This window comes from Aquarana catesbeiana, linkage group LG05 (genome assembly GCF_042186555.1).
Source record: "Aquarana catesbeiana isolate 2022-GZ linkage group LG05, ASM4218655v1, whole genome shotgun sequence".
In the NCBI taxonomy this organism is placed as follows: Eukaryota; Metazoa; Chordata; class Amphibia; order Anura; family Ranidae; genus Aquarana; species Aquarana catesbeiana.
In genome coordinates, this window is record NC_133328.1 from 277,336,903 (window position 1) to 277,357,901 (window position 20,999).

A 20,999-nucleotide genomic window follows, 5' to 3' on the forward strand; every position below is an offset into this window, starting at 1 on the left:
AGAAGCTGACTGGCTATTTTGCACAACTGTACCAGATTTTGAATGCACTGCTTTTAGTAAATCTACGCTATTATGTCTACTGAAGGTCAAAATACAAACACATAGCATTTTTGTGTGTAATGTTACAGTAATAATTGCAAAGTCCAACTTTTTATCTGCTAAAAAAGAATCATAAAATTAAGTACCGAGCTGCAATTGTACATACAGAAGTGCTTAATCAACTGGAGAACTGCTGAGATTCATGCAATTTAAATTCTCAAACTATTGATGGGCACAAAGAATGACAAGAGGGCTGCATGCAGTTCAAAAAGCAAAAGCAAGCATTGTATTACAGAAAATGAATGCTTTTTGTATTGATAAATTAATGAGAATAGTGGAGAATACATTATCTCACAACATTTATGTTAGAAAATTGACATTATTGGAAACCTGTATTAAGAGAATTATGTAGACTGCCATTGCTGACTTCTTCTGAAAATACTAATTGCCTTAAGCCTGCCATAGACGGTTCGAACCTTGACCAGTTTAGCAGGAAGTAGCCAAGATCCGAACCATGTATGGGCAGGCTGAATGAGCAATCTCCTTTGGATTGGATAAAGATAAAGAAAAACAGGGAATAATTAAGTCCTCATTAAAGGGTAACGTCACTTTCGTGGGAAAAAAATGAGCAAATAAAAAAAAAATATTATAACATATACAATTGCGACACAATTACATACTGTAATCGAATGTTATTAACACTTACTTTTCCCTTTTAATTTGCAGCACAGTAACTTTCTGTAAAATGTAATGTAATATGGCAGCCTGGAGGCATTCTGTACTCAGACTGTGTGCAGAATGCCCATCCAGATATTTAATTTCCTGCTTGAGTGATTGGCTTACTGATTTTCCCAGAAGTCTGCACTAAGATACAAGTCCGATTTTGAGCATCCCCTGCAACAAAGATGTAATTTTTGGTGAGATACTCCCAAAGGGAAATCACGCCTAAAGGGATACAGACATTGCCAATTTCCTTATTAGAGCCCTGGAGGTGCCGCAGCTGACTAACAATTATTAACCCACTCCAATACAGATTCACTTGGACACAGACAAACAAACAGCTATTTTTTCAGAATAACAAATGGTAGAAATCTGCAACAAAGTTTGTTAAAATCACTGCAATGTACATAGATCACCCAAAGGGGAATGTTGTTTTCTCAACAAAAGTGGAGTTACTCTTCAATGTTAACCACTTAAGGACCGCCTCACAACGGTTTACGTCGGCAAGGTGGCACGGGCAGGCAGAATCACGTGCATATATGTGATCTGCCTCCTGCGGGCGGGGGGTCCGATCGGACCCCCCCGGTGCCCGAGGCGGGCCGCTTCTGACCAGTGACGATCAGAGATGAGGGGGAGACCATCCGTTCATGGCCCCCGCCTCGCGATCGCCACCGGCCAATCAAATCATTCCTTTGCTGCTGTATGCTAAACAGCAGCAAAGGAAATGATGTCATCTCTCCTCGGCTCGGTATTTTCCGTTTCGGCGCCGAGGAGAGAAGACATCCGAGTGAGTGAAAACACACTACACACTCAGTAGAACATGCCAGGCATACAAAATACACCCCTTTACCCCCTGATCCCCGCGAACACCCTCCAATCACCTCCCCCCGTCACACTGACACCAAGCAGTTTTTTTATTTTATTTTTTTTTTCTGATTACTGCATGGTGTCAGTTTGTGACAGTTACTGTTTTAGGGCAGTTAGGGTTAGCCCCCTTTAGGTCTAGGATACCCCCCTAACCCCCCTAATAAAGTTTTAACCCCTTGATCACCCCCTGTCGCCAGTGTCACTAAGCGATCATTTTTCTGATCGCTGTATTAGTGTCGCTGGTGATGCTAGTTAGGGACGTAAATATTTAGGTTCGCCGTCAGCGTTTTATAGCGACAGGGACCCCCATGTACTACCTAATAAATGTTTTAACCCCTTGATTGCCCCCTAGTTAACCCTTTCACCACTGATCACCGTATAACTGTTACGGGTGATGCTGGTTAGTTCGTTTATTTTTTATAGTGTCAGGGCACCCGCCGTTTATTACCGAATAAAGGTTTAGCCCCCTGATCGCCCGGCGGTGATATGTGTTGCCCCAAGCAGCGTCAGATTAGCGCCAGTACCGCTAACACCCACGCACGCAGCATACACCTCCCTTAGTGGTATAGTATCTGTACGGATCAATATCTGATCCGATCAGATCTATACTAGCGTCCCCAGCAGTTTCGGGTTCCCAAAAATGCAGTGTTAGCGGGATCAGCCCAGATACCTGCTAGCACCTGCGTTTTGCCCCTCCGCCCGGCCCAGCCCAGCCCACCCAAGTGCAGTATCGATCGATCACTGTCACTTACAAAACACTAAACGCATAACTACAGTGTTCGCAGAGTCAGGCCTGATCCCTGCGATCGCTAACAGTTTTTTTGGTAGCATTTTGGTGAATTGGCAAACATTAGCCCCAAGCAGCATCAGGTTAGCGCCAGTACCGCTAACACCCACGCACGCACCGTACACCTCCCTTAGTGGTATAGTATCTGATCAGATCAATATCTGATCCGATCAGATCTATACTAGCGTCCCCAGCAGTTTAGGGTTCCCAAAAACGCAGTGTTAGCGGGATCAGCCCAGATACCTGCTAGCACCTGCGTTTTGCCCCTCCACCCAGCCCACCCAAGTGCAGTATCGATCGATCACTGTCACTTACAAAACACTAAACACATAACTGCAGCGTTCGCAGAGTCAGGCCTGATCCCTGCGACCGCTAACAGTTTTTTTGGTAGCGTTTTGGTGAACTGGCAAGCACCAGCCCCAGGCAGCGTCAGGTTAGTGCCAGTACCGCTAACACCCACGCACGCAGCATACGCCTCCCTTAGTGGTATAGTATCTGAACGGATCAATATCTGATCCGATCAGATCTATACTAGTATCCCCAGCAGTTTAGGATTCCCAAAAACGCAGTGTTAGTAGGATCAGCCCAGATACCTGCTAGCACCTGCGTTTTGCCCCTCCGCCCGGCCCAGCCCAGCCCACCCAAGTGCAGTATCGATTGATCACTGTCACTTACAAAACACTAAACGCATAACTGCAGCATTCGCAGAGTCAGGCCTGATCCCTGCGATCGCTAACAGTTTTTTTGGTAGCGTTTTGGTGAACTGGCAAGCACCAGTGGCCTAGTACACCCCGGTCATAGTCAAACCAGCACTGCAGTAACACTTGGTGACGTGGCGAGTCCCATAAGTGCAGTCCAAGCTGGTGAGGTGACAAGCACAAGTAGTGTCCCGCTGCCACCAAGAAGAAGACAAACAGGACCGTCATGCCCATAGTACCCTTCCTGCTGCATTCGCCAATCCTAATTGGGAACCCACCACTTCTGCAGCGCCCGTACTTCCCCCATTCACATCCCCAACCAAATGCAGTCGGCTGCATGAGAGGCATTTTTATGTCCTCCCGAGTACCCCTACCCAGCGAACCCCCCCAAAAAAGATGTTGTGTCTGCAGCAAGCGCGGATATAGGCATGACACCCGCTATTATTGTCCCTCCTGTCCTGACAATCCTGGTCTTTGCATTGGTGAATGTTTTGAACGCTACCATTCACTAGTTGAGTATTAGCGTAGGGTACAGCATTGCACAGACTAGGCACACTTTCACAGGGTCTCCCAAGATGCCATCGCATTTTGAGAGACCTGAACCTGGAACCGGTTACAGTTATAAAAGTTAGTTACAAAAAAAGTGTAAAAAAATATATGTATAAAATAAAAAAAAATAGTTGTCGTTTTATTGTTCTCTCTCTCTCTATTCTCTCTCTATTGTTCTGCTCTTTTTTACTGTATTCTATTCTGCAATGTTTTATTGTTATTATGTTTTATCATGTTTGCTTTTCAGGTATGCAATTTTTTATACTTTACCGTTTACTGTGTTTTATTGTTAACCTTTTTTTGTCTTCAGGTACGCCATTCACGAATTTGAGTGGTTATACCAGAATTATGCCTGCAGGTTTAGGTATCATCTTGGTATCATTCTTTTTAGCCAGCGGTCGGCTTTCATGTAAAAGCAATCCTAGCGGCTAATTAGCCTCTAGACTGCTTTTACAAGCAGTGTGAGGGAATGCCCCCCACCGTCTTCCGTGTTTTTCTCTGGCTCTCCTGTCTCAACAGGGAACCTGAGAATGCAGCCGGTGATTCAGCCAGCTGACCATAGAGCTGATCAGAGACCAGAGTGGCTCCAAACATCTCTATGGCCTAAGGAACCGGAAGCTACGAGCATTTCATGACTTAGATTTCGCCGGATGTAAACAGCGCCATTGGGAAATTGGGAAAGCATTTTATGACACCGATCTTGGTGTGGTCAGATGCTTTGAGGGCAGAGGAGAGATCTAGGGTCTAATAGACCCCAATTTTTTCAAAAAAGAGTACCTGTCACTACCTATTGCTATCATAGGGGATATTTACATTCCCTGAGATAACAATAAAAATGATTAAAAAAAAATGAAAGGAACAGTTTAAAAATAAGATAAAAGAGCAAAAAAATAAGAAAAAAAAAAAAGCACCCCCGTCCCCCCCTGCTCTCGCGCAAAGGCGAACGCAAGCGTCGGTCTGGCGTCAAATGTAAACAGCAATTGCACCATGCATGTGAGGTGTCACCGCAAACTTCAGATCGAGGGCAGTCATTTTAGCAGTAGACCTCCTCTGTAAATCTAAAGTGGTAACCTGTAAAGGCTTTTAAAGGCTTTTAAAAATGTATTTAGTTTGTCGCCACTGCACGTTTGTGCGCAGTTTTAAAGCATGTCATGTTTGGTATCCATGTACTCGGCCTAAGATCATCTTTTTTATTTCATCAAACATTTGGGCAATATAGTGTGTTTTAGTGCATTAAAATTTAAAAAAGTGTTTTTTCCCCAAAAAATGCGTTTGAAAAATCGCTGCGCAAATACTGTGTGAAAAAAAAAATGAAACACCCACCATTTTAATCTGTAGGGCATTTGCTTTAAAAAAATATATAATGTTTGGGGGTTCAAAGTAATTTTCTTGCAAAAAAAAATAATTTTTTCATGTAAACAAAAAGTGTCAGAAAGGGCTTTGTCTTCAAGTGGTTAGAAGAATGGGTGATGTGTGACATAAGCTTCTAAATGTTGTGCATAAAATGCCAGGACAGTTCAAAACCCCCCAAATGACCCCATTTTGGAAAGTAGACACCTCAAGCTATTTGCTGAGAGTCATGTCAAGTCCATGGAATATTTTATATTGTGACACAAGTTGCGGGAAAGAGACAATTTTTTTTTTTTTTTTGCGCAAAGTTGTCACTAAATGATATATTGCTCAAACATGCCATGGGAATATGTGAAATTACACGCCAAAATACATTCTGCTGCTTCTCCTGAGTACGGGGATACCACATGTGTGAGACTTTTTGGGAGCCTAGCCGCGTACGGGACCCTGAAAACCAATCACCGCCTTCAGGATTTCTAAGGGTGTAAATTTTTGATTTCACTCTTCACTGCCTATCACAGTTTCGGAGGCCATGGAATGCCCAGGTGGCACAAAACCCCCCCAAATGACCCCATTTTGGAAAGTAGACACTCCAAGCTATTTGCTGAGAGGTATAGTGAGTATTTTGCAGACCTCACTTTTTGTCACAAAGTTTTGAAAGTTGAAAAAAGAAAAAAAAAAAGTTTTTTCTTGTCTTTCTTCATTTTCAAAAACAAATGAGAGCTGCAGAATACTCACCATGCCTCTCAGCAAATAGCTTGGGGTGTCTACTTTCCAAAATGGGGTCATTTGGGGGGGGGGTTGTGCCACCTGGGCATTCCATGGCCTCCGAAACTGTGATAGGCAGTGAAGAGTGAAATCAAAAATTTACACCCTTAGAAATCCTGAAGGCAGTGATTGGTTTTCGGGGCCCCGTACGCGGCTAGGCTCCCAAAAAGTCCCACACATGTGGTATCCCCATATTCAGGAGAAGCAGCTAAATGTATTTTGGGGTGCAATTCCACATATGCCCATGGCCTGTGTGAGCAATATATAATTTAGTGACAACTTTGTGCAAAAAAAAAAAAAAAAAAATTGTCACTTTCCCGCAACTTGTATCAAAATATAAAATATTCCATGGACTCAACATGCCTCTCAGCAAATAGCTTGGGGTGTCTACTTTCCAAAATGGGGTCATTTGGGGGGGTTTGTGCCATCTGGGCATTTTATGGCCTTCAAAACTGTGATAGGTAGTGAGGAGTGAAATCAAAAATGTACGCCCTTAGAAATCCTGAAGTCGTTGATTGTTTTTCGGGGCCCCGTATGCGGCTAGGCTCCCAAAAAGTCCCACACATGTGGTATCCCCGTACTCAGGAGAAGCAGCTGAATGTATTTTGGGGTGCAATTCCACATAGGCCCATGGCCTGTGTGAGCAATATATCATTTAGTGACAACTTTTTGTAAATATTTTTTTTTTTTTTTTTTGTCATTAGTCAATCACTTGGGACAAAAAAAATAAATATTCAATGGGTTCAACATGCCTCTCAGCAATTTCCTTGGGGTGTCTACTTTCCAAAATTGGGTCATTTGTGGGGGTTTTGTACTACCCTGCCATTTTAGCACCTCAAGAATTGACATAGGCAGTCATAAACTAAAAGCTGTGTAAATTCCAAAAAATGTACCCTAGTTTGTAGACGCTATACCTTTTGCGCAAACCAATAAATATATGCTTATTGACTTTTTTTTTTTACCAAAGACATGTGGTCGAATACATTTTGGCCTAAATGTATGACTAAAATTGAGTTTATTGGATCTTTTTTATAACAAAGAGTAGGAAATATCATTTTTTTTTAATTTTCGGTCTTTTTCCGTTTATAGCGCAAAAAATAAAAACGGCAGAGGTGATCAAATACCATAAAAAGATAGCTCTATTTGTGGGAAGAAAAGGACGCAAATTTCGTTTGGGTACAGCATTGCATGACCGCGCAATCAGCAGTTAAAGCGACGCAGTGCCAAATTGGAAAAAGTCCTCTGGTCCTTAGGCAGCATAATGGTCCGGGGCTGAAGTGGTTTAAAGAAAGACACAAGGTCAAAGGGCCGCCATTTAGGATATTCTCCTTGCCGAGGTGATAGTGACCAGAAATTTTATCTTCTATGAGGAATCCTGTTCAAAAACTACTTCATAAAAATCAGATTAAGGTCCCATGGAGTGGTAGGAGGTTTGACAGGTGAAGAAACGTGGACAGCACCCTGTGTAAAATTGTGTATCAATGAACGAGATGCCAACTAATGTTGGAACAAAATTGGCAATGCAGAAATGCGTTACTTGACGGTGCTTATCACCAGCCTCTGGTCAAATCAAATGTGTAGGTAAAGAGGACCCCAGCAATAGAAAAGGTCCTAGACTTAAGTCTATTGGCAGCATACCACTGGAAGAAAACCTTCCAAGTACAATGCCTATTGTGACAAGATAAGGGATTGTGCAACATAGTGTATATGGCAGCTAAAGATAAGCTGCCATCTCTCTGAACCTTGGTTTTAATAGCCAATTTGTGACTGAAAAGTAGGATGTTGAATCATCCCCTGGGAAAGAAGGCCTCAATGATCTTTCAAAAAACAGACAGCATCCACTGCGAGGGATACTACCTCTGAGTATCAGGACATGCTTGGCTAGTATAGGGTCATCTATAATGGTGAAAATATCTTGCAGTTTGGTCTGCTTTAGTGTAATAAGCATAAGAAAAAAGGTATACATACTGTATATCGATAAATAATCAACTAAACAAGCATTGCATTGGCTGTGTCCACAAGTGGGTAACTCAAAATGTCCTTATTCATATGTGCGTCACATCTTATGTGAGCTAAAAAACAAAACAGTTCACCCCCTGTTGCAATTTGCAACAATGTGTATGTCCCAAAAAAAATTAAATGTATTTGTTGCCTCTGCATTGTCTTACTTTTGCATTTATTACATTGTCTTACTTTTGCATCTGTGCCCATCAAATGCAGCCTCTGTGCCCGTCAAATGCTGCCATTGTGCCCATCAAATACAGCCACTGAGCCCCCCGCCAGCTCGCTTGCTGGCTCGCTGACTGCCTGGCACTTACCCCATCTTGGTGGGGGATCAGGCAGCCACTGTGCCTGTCAAAATCAGCCACTATGCCCATCAAATGCAGCCACTGTGCCCGTAAAATGCCACAACTGTGCCCGTCAAATGCTGCCACTGGGCCCGTCAAATGCAGCCATTGTGCCCCATCAAATGCAGCCACTTGTGCCCCATCAAATGCAGCCTCTGCACCCATGAAATGTAGCCTCTCTTCCCATCAAATGCAGCCTCTGTGCCCGTGAAATGCCACCATTGTGCCATCAAATGCAGACACTGTACCCATCAAATGCAGCCACTTGTGCCCCATCAAATGCAGACACTGTGCCCATCAAATGCAGCCACTGTGCCCATCAAATGCAGCCACTGTGCCCCACCAAATGCTGCAACTGTGCCTGTCAGATGCCACCACTGTGTCTGTCAAATTCAGCCACTATGCCCATAAAATGCTACCACTGTGCCTGTGAAATGCCGCCACTGTGCCCATCAAATGCAGCCACTGTGCCCATCAAATGTAGCCATTGTGCCCATCAAATACAGCCACTGAGCCCCCCGCCAGCTCGCTTGCTGGCTCGCTGACTGCCTGGCACTTACCCCATCTTGGTGGGGGATCAGGCAGCCACTGTGCCTGTCAAAATCAGCCACTATGCCCATCAAATGCAGCCACTGTGCCCGTAAAATGCCACAACTGTGCCCGTCAAATGCTGCCACTGGGCCCGTCAAATGCAGCCATTGTGCCCCATCAAATGCAGCCACTTGTGCCCCATCAAATGCAGCCTCTGCACCCATGAAATGTAGCCTCTCTTCCCATCAAATGCAGCCTCTGTGCCCGTGAAATGCCACCATTGTGCCATCAAATGCAGACACTGTACCCATCAAATGCAGCCACTTGTGCCCCATCAAATGCAGACACTGTGCCCATCAAATGCAGCCACTGTGCCCATCAAATGCAGCCACTGTGCCCCACCAAATGCTGCAACTGTGCCTGTCAGATGCCACCACTGTGTCTGTCAAATTCAGCCACTATGCCCATAAAATGCTACCACTGTGCCTGTGAAATGCCGCCACTGTGCCCATCAAATGCAGCCACTGTGCCCATCAAATGTAGCCACTAGTGCCCCATCAATGGCAGCCACTGTACCCCATCAAATGCAGCCACTGTACCCCATCAAATGCAGCTACTGTGCCCCATCAAATGCAGCCACTATGCCCATTAAATGCAGCCACTGTGCCCATCAAATGCAACCACTGTGCCCGTCAAAAGCAGCCACTTGTGCCCCATTAAATGCAGCCACTGTGCCCCATCAAATGCAGCCACTGTGCCTCATCAAATGCAGCTACTGTGCCCGATCAAATGCAGCCACTATGCCCATCAAATGCAACCACTGTGCCCATCAAATGCAACCACTGTGCCCGTCAAAAGCAGCCACTTGTGCCCCATCAAATGCAGCCACTGTGCCCCATCAAATGCAGCCACTATGCCCGTCAAATGTCACCACTGTGCCCATCAAATGCAGCCACTGTACCTGTCAAATGCAGCCACTTGTGCCCCATCAAATGCAGCCACTGTACCCGTCAAATGCAGCCACTTGTGCCCCATCAAATGCAGCCACTGTGCCCATCAAAAGCAACAACTTGTGCCCCATCAAATGCAGCCACTGTGCCCCATCAAATGCAGCCACTATGCCCGTCAAATGTCACCACTGTGCCCATCAAATGCAGCCACTGTGCCCGTCAAATGCAGCCACTGTACCCGTCAAATGCAGCCACTTGTGCCCCATCAAATGCAGCCACTGTGCCCATCAAATGCAGCCACTGTGCCCATCAGATGCAGCCACTGTGCCCCACCAAATGCAGCAACTGTGCCCGTCAGATGCCACCACTGTGTCTGTCAAAATCAGCCACTATGCCCATCAAATGCAGCCACTGTGCCCCATAAAAATGCAGCCACTGTGCCTGTGAATTGCAGCCACTTGTGCCCATAAAATGCTACCACTGTGCCCGTAAAATGCCGCCACTGTGCCCATCAAATGCAGCCACTGTGCCCATCAAATGCAGCCACTAGTGCCCCATCAAATGCAGCCACTGTGCCCCATCAAATGCAGCCACTGTGCCCCATCAAATGCAACCACTGTGCCTCATCAAATGCAGCCACTGTGCCCCATCAAATGCAGCCACTGTGCCCATCAAATGCAGCCACTGTGCCCGTCAAAAGCAGCCACTTGTGCCCCATCAAATGCAGCCACTGTGCCCCATCAAATGCAGCCACTGTTCCCCATCAAATGCAGCCACTGTTCCCCATCAAATGCTGCCATTGTGCTCATCAAATGTCACCACTGTGCCCATCAACAAATGCAGCCACGGTGCCTGTTAAATTCAGCCAGTGTGGCAATAAAATGCAGCCACTTGTGCCCTATCAAATGCAGCCACTGTGCCCAATCAAATGAAGCCACTGTGCCCATCAAATGCAGCCACTGTGCCCAATCAAATGCAGCCACTATGCCCATCAAATGCAGCCACTGTGCCAATCAAATGCAGTCACTGTACCTGTCAAATGCAGCCACTTGTGCCCCATCAAATGCAGCCACTGTGCCCATTAAATGCAGCCACTGTGCCCATCAAATGCAGCCACTGTGCCCAATCAAATGCAGCCACTATGCCCATCAAATGCAGCCACTGTGCCCATCAAATGCAGTCACTGTACCTGTCAAATGCAGCCACTTGTGCCCCATCAAATGCAGCCACTGTGCCCATTAAATGCAGCCACTGTGCCCATCAAATGCAGCCACTGTGCCCATCAAATGCAGCCACTGTGCCCCACCAAATGCAGCAACTGTGCCCGTCAGATGCCACCACTGTGTCTGTCAAATTCAGCCACTATGCCCATCAAATGCAGCCACTGTGCCCCATAAAAATGCAGCCACTGTGCCCATGAAATGCAGCCACTTGTGCCCATAAAATGCTACCACTGTGCCCGTGAAATGCCGCCACTGTGCCCATCAAATGCAGCCACTGTGCCCGTCAAATGCTGCCATTGTGCCCATCAAATGCAGCCACTGAGCCCCCCGCCAGCTCGCTGACTGTCCGGCACTTACCCCATCTTGGTGGGGGATCAGGCAGCCACTGTGCCTGTCAAATTCAGCCACTGTGCCCATCAAATGCAGCCACTTGTGCCCCATCAAATGCAGCCACTGTGCCCCATCAAATGCAGCCACTATGCCCGCCATATGCCACCAATGTGCCCAAAAAAAGCAACCACTGTGCCCGTCAAATGCAACCTCTTGTGCCCCATCAAATGCAGCCACTGTGCCCCAAAATGCAGCCACTTGTGCCCCATCAAATGCAGCCACTGTGCCCATCAAATACAGACACTGTGACCCACCAAATGCAGCAACTGTGCCCCATCAAATGCCACCACTGTGCCCATCAAATGCCACCAATGTGCCCATCAAATGCAGTCACTGTACCTGTCAAATGCAGCCACTTGTGCCCCATCAAATGCAGCCACTGTGCCCATCAAATGCAGCCACTATGCCTGTCAAATGCCACCACTGTGCCCATCAAATGCAGTCACTGTACCTGTCAAATGCAGCCACTTGTTCCCCATCAAATGCAGCCACTGTGCCCATTAAATGCAGCCACTGTGCCCATCAAATGCAGCTACTGTGCCCATCAAATGCAGCCACTGTGCCCCACCAAATGCAGCAACTGTGCCTGTCAGATGCCACCACTGTGTCTGTCAAATTCAGCCACTATGCCCATCAAATGCAGCCACTGTGCCCCATAAAAATGCAGCCACTCTGCCCGTGAAATGCAGCCACTTGTGCCCATAAAATGCTACCACTGTGCCAGTGAAATGCCGCCACTGTGCCCATCAAATGCAGCCACTGTGCCCATCAAATGCTGCCATTGTGCCCGTCAAATGCTGCCATTGTGCCCATCAAATGCAGCCACTGTGCCCCATCAAATGCAGCCACTGTTCCCCATCAAATGCAGCCACTGTTCCCCATCAAATGCTGCCATTGTGCTCATCAAATGTCACCACTGTGCCCATCAACAAATGCAGCCACGGTGCCTGTTAAATTCAGCCAGTGTGGCAATAAAATGCAGCCACTTGTGCCCTATCAAATGCAGCCACTGTGCCCAATCAAATGCAGCCACTGTGCCCATCAAATGCAGCCACTGTGCCCAATCAAATGCAGCCACTATGCCCATCAAATGCAGCCACTGTGCCCATCAAATGCAGTCACTGTACCTGTCAAATGCAGCCACTTGTGCCCCATCAAATGCAGCCACTGTGCCCATTAAATGCAGCCACTGTGCCCATCAAATGCAGCCACTGTGCCCAATCAAATGCAGCCACTATGCCCATCAAATGCAGCCACTGTGCCCATCAAATGCAGTCACTGTACCTGTCAAATGCAGCCACTTGTGCCCCATCAAATGCAGCCACTGTGCCCATTAAATGCAGCCACTGTGCCCATCAAATGCAGCCACTGTGCCCATCAAATGCAGCCACTGTGCCCCACCAAATGCAGCAACTGTGCCCGTCAGATGCCACCACTGTGTCTGTCAAATTCAGCCACTATGCCCATCAAATGCAGCCACTGTGCCCCATAAAAATGCAGCCACTGTGCCCATGAAATGCAGCCACTTGTGCCCATAAAATGCTACCACTGTGCCCGTGAAATGCCGCCACTGTGCCCATCAAATGCAGCCACTGTGCCCGTCAAATACTGCCATTGTGCCCATCAAATGCAGCCACTGAGCCCCCCGCCAGCTCGCTGACTGTCCGGCACTTACCCCATCTTGGTGGGGGATCAGGCAGCCACTGTGCCTGTCAAATTCAGCCACTGTGCCCATCAAATGCAGCCACTTGTGCCCCATCAAATGCAGCCACTGTGCCCCATCAAATGCAGCCACTATGCCCGCCATATGCCACCAATGTGCCCAAAAAAAGCAACCACTGTGCCCGTCAAATGCAACCTCTTGTGCCCCATCAAATGCAGCCACTGTGCCCCAAAATGCAGCCACTTGTGCCCCATCAAATGCAGCCACTGTGCCCATCAAATACAGACACTGTGACCCACCAAATGCAGCAACTGTGCCCCATCAAATGCCACCACTGTGCCCATCAAATGCCACCAATGTGCCCATCAAATGCAGTCACTGTACCTGTCAAATGCAGCCACTTGTGCCCCATCAAATGCAGCCACTGTGCCCATCAAATGCAGCCACTATGCCTGTCAAATGCCACCACTGTGCCCATCAAATGCAGTCACTGTACCTGTCAAATGCAGCCACTTGTTCCCCATCAAATGCAGCCACTGTGCCCATTAAATGCAGCCACTGTGCCCATCAAATGCAGCTACTGTGCCCATCAAATGCAGCCACTGTGCCCCACCAAATGCAGCAACTGTGCCTGTCAGATGCCACCACTGTGTCTGTCAAATTCAGCCACTATGCCCATCAAATGCAGCCACTGTGCCCCATAAAAATGCAGCCACTCTGCCCGTGAAATGCAGCCACTTGTGCCCATAAAATGCTACCACTGTGCCAGTGAAATGCCGCCACTGTGCCCATCAAATGCAGCCACTGTGCCCATCAAATGCTGCCATTGTGCCCGTCAAATGCTGCCATTGTGCCCATCAAATGCAGCCACTGAGCCCCCCGCCAGCTCGCTGACTGCCCGGCACTTACCCCATCTTGGTGGGGGATCAGGCAGCCACTGTGCCTGTCAAATTCAGCCACTGTGCCCGTCAAATTCAGCCACTGTGCCCATCAAATGCAGCCACTTGTGCCCCATCAAATGCAGCCACTGTGCCCCATCAAATGCAGCCACTATGCCCGCCATATGCCACCAATGTGCCCATAAAATGCAACCACTGTGCCCGTCAAATGCAACCTCTTGTGCCCCATCAAATGCAGCCACTGTGCCCCAAAATGCAGCCACTTGTGCCCCATCAAATGCAGCCACTGTGCCCATCAAATACAGACACTGTGACCCACCAAATGCAGCAACTGTGCCCCATCAAATGCCGCCACTGTGCCCATCAAATGCCACCACTGTGCCCATCAAATGCAGCCACTGTGCCCATCAAAAGCAGCCACTTGTGCCCCATCAAATCCAGCTACTTGTGCCCCATCAAATGCAGCCTCTGTGCCCATCAAATGCAGCCTCTGTGCCCGTCAAATGCCACCACTGTACCCATCAAATGCCACCACTGTGCCCATCAAATGCAGCCACTGAGCTCCCCCTCACCCGCTGGCTCGCTGACTGCCCAGCACTTACCTCATCTTGGTGGGGGATCAGGCAGTGGGTTAGGCGGTGAGCTGTGGGATGGTGGAATGAGCAGCGGGTCAGGCGGCGGATCCTGTATCCTCCATTTGTCTCACTCTCTTCTTGCGTTCCTTTCTGTTAGGTGTCTAATCGGAGCGCCTGTGCCTTCAGCTCAGCCTTTGGCTGAGAGGCGGTTCAGTATTAGAAAAGTTAATATTCATTCACTTTTTTAACACACCCGGGTGCACTGTGAGCCCAATGCTCTGCGCTCCAAGTCCACCTTTTTTAAGCCTATTAGAGCCTATGGCTCTAATTGAGTGCTTAAAAAAAAAACACCCCCGCCGTTGGAATTCAGGTGTCCGAAAAGGGGGTGGCTACACTGGCCATGGATAGATTCATGCTATGCATAAATCTATCCATTCTACACAGAGGGGGTGGCCAGACAGAGGGGGCGTCCGGGCGCCTCAAATGGACGCACCGCCACTTTATTTGAGTATTTTATCAATGTTTCATTCACACCATGTCATTAATTATGTGTTTAGTGTATGCACAGTGTGGCTTTTTTTGCTCCTTTTCACTGTAAATTAGGAATATACGAGTTCTGTCCAGAAAAAGTCCAGCCATTGTTAATATAATGAAAATGGTTTGCGCAACATGGATGTAAGCCCAGGCCTGGATCAAGAAGGGTTCTGGGGGTTCTGGGGGGGGCAGATTTCTGTGGCGCAACCCCAGGACCAGTGACAAATCACACTGCCTGTCACACACTGCACACAGTGTATTTTGTGAACCGCGGCAGCATTTTTTTTCTCAATGTCATAGCTGGTCCCCAGAGTATCTGTTCTGGATGGGGATGGGTGCACTGTGCTGTGCCAATTCTCATGTCTCATTATATCACCAACACAAATCCTGTCAGTGATATACTGAGAGACACGGGATCGGCAGTGGGCAGCGCAGTGTGCTACAGGAACAGAATGGAGCAGACTGAATGTGCACCACCTCCCTACCTGCTGTCTGCCCTGCCCACACTCCACTCCCATACCGTGCACACACAGTATTGAGAGGGCTTGCTGTATATGTGCAGAAGCCAAACTGAAATGCATACAGAGTACAAAAAGAGGCTGTACACCCTGGCTGGCTCAGTCTGAGGGAGTAATTGGTGAGTGCAGGTGCACCGAATCCCCTTCTCCTCTTTGCCATTTGCAGATGGCCCTACCTCTGCGGTTTTGACCGAAAAGACTGCAGCTCCTCTGAAAAGCAATCCATGCATAGATTACTTTTCAGAATCATTGAAAGGTAGTGAGTAGGCTGTATGTTCTCTCCTCATTACCTGTTTTAGCCATTGCATGCATTTGCAGGGAGGTTGCAGCATGGACCCTTTTATTTGAATGGGTCACATTCAGTGGGCAGTTGTGCCTACAAAATGCAACAAGGGGTGTAATTATTGCAAAGCGTCAGGGCCACAACATGTGTGCATCTTCCAGCTGCTTGTCAGCTAAGGATTCATTCCCACCAGCCGCTTCATTACAACGCAGGAGCTGTACGTGTAGATGCACCGATTGTGGTGTATTGTTATTTTTTTTATAAACAGACATTTCAAAAAGTTTGATTGGGCATAATGGTACAAGGCAGTGGACTGCCTAAGGCCTCATACACACAACAGAAACCAGCTGACATTCGCCCTGTGTGTAGAGCAGCCTGTCTGACAGAAGCCGGCCGAACGTCCAGCTTCTGTCAAAGGGGCATGCCTGCAAAAACATCTGCTGATCGGCATCTAATCAGTGCTCTCAGACAATGGCTGCGAGCGCTGACCGGAATGTTCTGGCGGAGGGGCCCTCCCCCCGTCAGAACACAATAGCTCAGTGGGGAGATCACTGTAATAACATCAGATAGTTAGTATAGCAAGCTCCTCTCAAGTGACTCAGTTTTTTTTCCATTCAGCCCCCTGGGCTGAACAAAAGAAAAACTGGTATTGTGTACCTAGCATTACACTATGCACACCATTGAACCTGGACCAGAGAAATGGCATTTTGCCTTGTCATGCAGTGGGACTGCGCCAGAATAGCCTCCCAACACAGTCCCACCGCATCATTTGTGAATATACCCTAAAGAGTAGCAGTAAAACCATGGCTCAACCACATGCTTTAATGCCCCTAACCACACACGTTAGAGAGTGCTGAATGAGAAAATGGCGCAGCTGCAGAGTCCTATGGAAAGAGTGATCTCTGTACATCTCCTATTCTCATTCTCTCCTCTCCCTCTCCCCTCCCTCCCCCCTCCCTGCCATTTTGCTCTGCCCCCTCTTTCCCTTCTCCCTCTCTCCTCCCCACCCTCTCTCTCCCCTCCTCCCTCTGACCGCCTCCCTTTCCTTCCCCCATTTTTCCCCTCACCCTGTCTCCTCTCACCCGATCTCTCTCTCTCACTCCCCCCCATTCCTCCTCCTCCCCCCATTTCTCTCCCACCCACCCCCTTCTCTATCCTTCCCCTCTCCCCACCCTTTTTCTCCCTCCCCCTTCTCTCTTCCCTCCCTTCTTCCACCTTTAATCTCTCTACCTTCACCCCCTCTCCCTCTCTCTCCCCCTATTTCTCTTTGCTCCCCTCTTTCCCCCTGGCATCCTGACTGCTACACTATATTCACTGTGTCTTACATTACTTAAGCTTGCCATAGATGGATTGAAATTTAAACAGTTTGACAGGGAGTGGGTGAATTTCAGTCCATGTATGCCCATCTCTGCTTGATAGAATTTAGTCTAACGATCAACTATTGTTGAATGAGGATGTAGAAATACTTTTCTTGGTCATCAGCTGCAACCAGTGATGTGTAATAGTAGGGGAGTCTGCAATGTAAGAATACAATAAAGCAGCTGGATGGGTTCCTCCATCTACCTTGCTTGTATGGCTGGAGGAATCTGTTCAATGTTTTTTTTTGTTTTTTTTTCGGCCTACTATGTAACCAGTGAAGGCTACCTAAAGCTACTAAAAACCACACCTAATTTTTGCCGTGGCATGCTGCGCTCGCTGCACTTCCTTTTCCTCTGGCAGGAGGGCCAAGTTGTGCTCTTAGACACAGGCCCACTGTTTTCATAAAATGCCCCTGCCAAGGCAGTATGGCTATGCAGTGCCCTGACCCTATGTACCACACCGCATCAATTGTTTCCATGATGCAGGGGCAGTGGACCAGGATCCATGGCATCATTTGTTCTTATATATAAAGGGGTGACTATGTTGTGATGGGGGAACTCTGTTATGATACCAGGACTCTGTTGTGATGGGGGGATTCTGTTATGATACCAGGATCTGTTGTGATGGGGGACTCTGTTGTGATGGCAGAGGCTCCAAAGGGAAGGGGGGATTAAGATAAGATGGGGCGGCTCTGATTTCAAGGAGGCAATGTAATGGGGGGACTGATATGTAAAGGTGGCTGACTCTGAAGTGATGGGTGGAAAATTATGTGTCACAAAGAAGTGGGTGACATCATCATCCAGTACAGCTGTCACTGTCCTTCACTCCAATAAATAATGTTCAGAAATGGGGTGTCTTGGGATTTAACATACCTTTTGAAGAGTACCTTGAATAAAAAAAAAAAAGTTGAGAAACGCTGGCTTAATACATGTACTTTTCACTGCAGTCACATGGAGCTGTAGTGAATTAAGGGAGGATAGATTAAAATGATAGTGTATTGACATTATGCCCCACTGACTTTTTCTTACTTTAACCCCAGATTAGACAGGCCAGATCCAGCCCTGATTCTGGCAGCCAAAGTGAGTGGTCTGGAATATGCATGCATGAGCAATGGCAACTTTGCTGTACTAGTGACGTTTTCTACTACTAGAACCAGTTGAGAGAGACTTAATGCTGTGTGGCCATTACATGCAAAATGACTGAGCGAATAGAGCAATGAATCTGCATCAAATTTTGCGTTAAGTTTGAACATTCCTCCTCAGAAAGTATTCCGATAATTCAGAAGGCTTTCAGGGTCAATGCAATGAGTGCAGCACAATGCTTCAAAGATGGTTGAGAATCTGTTAAAAGTGATCCACATTCTGGAAGGCCTGCGACAAATAGAACACCTAAGAATGTTGAGCATGTACAGCTGCAATCAACAAAGATTGGCGACTGAGATTACAAGAAAAACTACTGTGTGTGAGATTCGTTCTTGGGACCTTCATTGTCCTATGTACAAGGTTTCTTGTATCCTCTTCAATAAATGTCTCTATTTTTAATATTACATAGCTAGATACTTCCCGGACAGACCTTGTATATATGTGCACACCTTTTTTTTTTAGATACTTTATATGTTAAATATTTTATGTTTATGTAAGGATTATTATTATACAGGATTTATATAGCACCAACAGTTTGTGCAGCGCGTTAACGTTAGGGCAAACAGTACAGTTACAATACAATTCAATACAGGAGGAATCAGAGGGCTCTGCTCATTAGAGCTTACAATCTAAAATTACTTATTTATAAATGTTTTGCATGTTAGTATAATGTCATAAAGCAGATACATTTTATTTGTTTTTTAAGTCATACACATTGTTACACAATGCACTTTAGAGTTTTTGAAGGAACTTTCCTTTTTTTTGGTTCACACAGGCACATATGTTGATATGAATAGGGGCATTTTATAGAGTTATGCCCCGCACACACGAGCGGAATTTCTGTTGGAAAAATCTTGGATGGTTTTTACGACGGAATTCCACTCAAGCTTGGCTTGCATACACACGGTCACACAAAAGTTCTCTGAACTTTCGACCATCAAGAACGTGGTGACGTACAACACTACGACAAGCCGAGAAAATTAAGTTTAATGCTTCCGAGCATGCGTCGAATTGTTTCCGAGCATGCATGGTTTTTTGCGATCCAATCACACTTTTTTTACAGAAATTCCGACCGTGTGTATGCAGCATTAGGCTCCAGGCACACTGGCTGAAAAATCGGTGCTTCTAGAGCAGTTTTGTGTTTTGCCTGTAGAAGCAGCTGAATGTTATCCTATGTATCCATGCACATTAGGATGATTACAGGCATATTTTAAGCTCAGCGTTTAGAGGCAGGAAAAAAAGCTTCTGATTTGCATTTGTAAATGGAGCTTTCTGGCAGAAAAAATGCTAAACATTCTTAAACTGTGTACAAAAAATGCTCCATATGAGCGTTTTTTTTTCTGCCAAACTGGCAGGTTTTTTTTAAAGCCCAGTGTGCATGGAGTCTTAGAGCTGCTTTTTTTACCCTTTTAAATTATTCTTGGTTGTACAGGAGGTACATATGTTAACAGCTGTGGGCTGTTATTTAGAGAAAAGCTCCTTGATGTTTTCAAAATATAAACGGTCTCCTTTTCTGTCAGCTTTATTGATAATTTTTCTATAGGTCCACATACCCTTTACCAACAGGTTACTGAAGATTCCTGCCAAGATGGAGCAGATGAAGCTTGAATCCAGGGTGAGGTCCTTACCATGTAGAGGAAGGAGAGACAGAAGAAAGCATACCTGACCAAAATCACCACAGCAACTCTGGGAAAGATGAATAATTTTCCACATGTGGAATCCTTGATAATCTCATTCAGAAATGCCCTTTAAATAGTGGGAACCCGTGATGGCCATTTCACCAAGGACTTTTTGGAGCTCTTGTTCACAGGAAAGCACCAGAACTAAGTTCAGAGGGGTTCTAGTCAGTGTCACATTGCAGGTAAGCCTGCCTGCTAGTCATACTGGAGTCAATCCTTCTATTTCCTAGTCTCAGACATGTTGTCTACAGGAACCAATAATCAGATGAAAACACTAAAGTGAATCACTGCTATCAAATCAGTTCAGTAACAGTTGCAAGCATAGGCCCCATGTTCAGTCCTCTCTACAGCACTATTGACACATTAATATTGATACTACTGATTCCCTAATAGCGTGGAATGCCTCAAAAAGTCTTTATATGGGGACAATATACTGAATGTATTCATAAGGCTAGAAGACAATCTAGAGAAAATCTTGACAGGCCACTCATGCAACTATGGAACATGACTCTGCCTCTACCCGGGATCCAACCATCTGTAATCTTATTCATGATCTCTCTACAAGAGGTCTCCCAAATTCACACTGAACTTACCAGAAAGGCCCTTCTCCATTAGGTGCAACGCATTTATGAGCAGGGAGACAGGTGCCATAAACTGCTTACATGGTTGACAAACTGAGCAAACTGCTGCTCAGTCTATCCCCAGAATTTTTTGCCCTCGTGACCAAATGCTCACTTGCCCTAGGCTTAATATAGACCAGTTCTCTGGCTACTATTGCAGGCTCTATGCCTCTACTGTGATATACACTCCTTCTGAACTGGATGATTATGTGAATAATTTCTCCCTACCCACACTTTCTCCTACTTAGTGCTCTTAGTGCCCAGAGGCTGATATCACCCCAGATTAGCTACTTCATGATATCTCATTACTCCAATCCGGCAAAACAATTGCAAGCAAGATATCGTATCGTATAAACGATCTTTAGGCAGAAGAGAAGTTTAGAAGTTTCTTACCAGCCCTTTAGGTAAGCCATAGCCTATTATGCTTAATGTTCTGATACAGAACTTCTACTGGGGGGGCTGTAAGGCTTCTAGATATGCACCAGTACCCTGTAGCAGAAATCTGCT